The sequence below is a fragment of the Austrofundulus limnaeus genome, unplaced genomic scaffold (genome assembly GCF_001266775.1).
Source record: "Austrofundulus limnaeus strain Quisiro unplaced genomic scaffold, Austrofundulus_limnaeus-1.0 Scaffold219, whole genome shotgun sequence".
NCBI lineage: Eukaryota > Metazoa > Chordata > Actinopteri > Cyprinodontiformes > Rivulidae > Austrofundulus > Austrofundulus limnaeus.
In genome coordinates this window covers 758,259-760,006 of record NW_013952621.1, presented here as the reverse complement: position 1 = coordinate 760,006, position 1,748 = coordinate 758,259, and positions in this window count along the sequence as shown.

Below are 1,748 nucleotides of genomic sequence, written 5' to 3'. Positions count from 1 at the left end.
CCTCAGATCAATGCAGCAGCAGCAGGACAGGGTCTGGCAGAGAGCTGCCTTCATGTCCAGCTTACATGAGGACCCTCCTCTGTCACCACGTCAGTCTGCTCGCTCTAAGAACAGCCACATCTTTTCTGCAGCTCTGCTTGTCTTCTGAGCTCTTTTCATCGCATTAAGTTAGTTTGAATGTCAAAAAGAAAAGATTTAAATTGTAGTTTTCAGAATTCTTGTTTCAGCCTGTTGTGGCCAAACGATTGTTCAGGTTGCACCACAGCACATTGCTATTTTGTTGGTCTATTTTTCTTATTGTTACTACTTTTTTGTGCATTTTGATTCACTTACTCTCCCACATACAGCTTTGCAATACATCAGCACATTTCAGGATGCAAAACACTCACTCAAAAAATAAAAAAGAGACAAATTTCCGATAGAAAAAAGTGAGAAAACCCAGTTCTACGGTCATTTCACTCACTGTCGTAACAGTACTCAGGAATTAAATGGGTCAACAGAAAATAGAGCAGAGCAGTTTTTGCAAAATCACAAATTACGTTTTATGATTTTCAGTATTTTAACAGTGAAATGTTCAGCTTAGTACGAGCTTTAGAACTGTTCTAACTTTTCAAAGAATTAGCTTCTTTATTTTCCCAAATTTAATTTTCTTATACAATTTATTAGGCATTGTGTAACATCCAAACTCTGACTGACTTCCATTTTATTCGAGCTCAGATCTTCGTGAAGTAAAGAGTTGGTTTAACTTGTTTATCTCCCACATAAAACCCTGCAGAGACATAAAAACACAAACATGTCTCACAACTATTAGGCTCAGATGCTTTTGCAATACAACCTATAGTTCGTGTAGGAAACCAAGGCTTAATTTCTTCTCTGCATGACAGAYGTGTGTGGTTACCATGGAGGCCCTAATGAGCCACTGGCAGCGGCGTTAACATTTCTTTTGATCTTGTTTCTCTTTACACATCTTATGCAGTTTATACAGAAAAAAAAAACATTGGCATTTTGTCAGCGTAGATTATTTTAAAAGAACGGCCCAAACTAAAGGAAATTTGCTGAAGGAGCAGAAACTGAGTTTAAAAATAAAAGAAGCTGAACACAAGCTAAAAGCAAAAGCAGTCATATACTAGATATAATATAAAAGGAGGTCAAAAATAGCTAAAATCTTAAAGAAGTAAAGCATTTGCTCAAAGTAGCAATACACTAACAGAAAAAAGCTAGCTAAAAATTAAAAATGTTAAAATTTTAGTCAGAAGTGGCAAATGATTATTAAAAGCTAAAGGTGTCAAAAGGTTAGCTGAAAGCTAAAGTAACTAGATAAAAGCTAATTGCTAGCTAAAAGCTAAACATATCAAAAGACTGACACGAAACAGTATCTAAAAGCTAAAAGTGATATCCTCCATACCTGTTTCTTCCTTTCAGGGTCACAGGTAGTGTCCACACCCAACAGTGACTGTGTGAGGGGGACACCCTGGACAGATTATTAGTCCTTCACAGGGACACATGGAGACAAATGAGACTAACAACCATTCACTCTGTAACYCTCACCTAGGGACAATTTAGAGTCATCAAATAGCCTAACATTCATGTTTTTGGTCTGTGGGAGGAGTGCCCGGAGAAAACCCATGCATGCATGAAGAGAACATGCAATCTGTGACCAGAAAGGTCCCTGACTTGGGTTTGAACCGGCAACCTTCTTGGTAATAAGTAACATCTGCAACAGCTCAACCGAGCCAAGTAAAATAAAA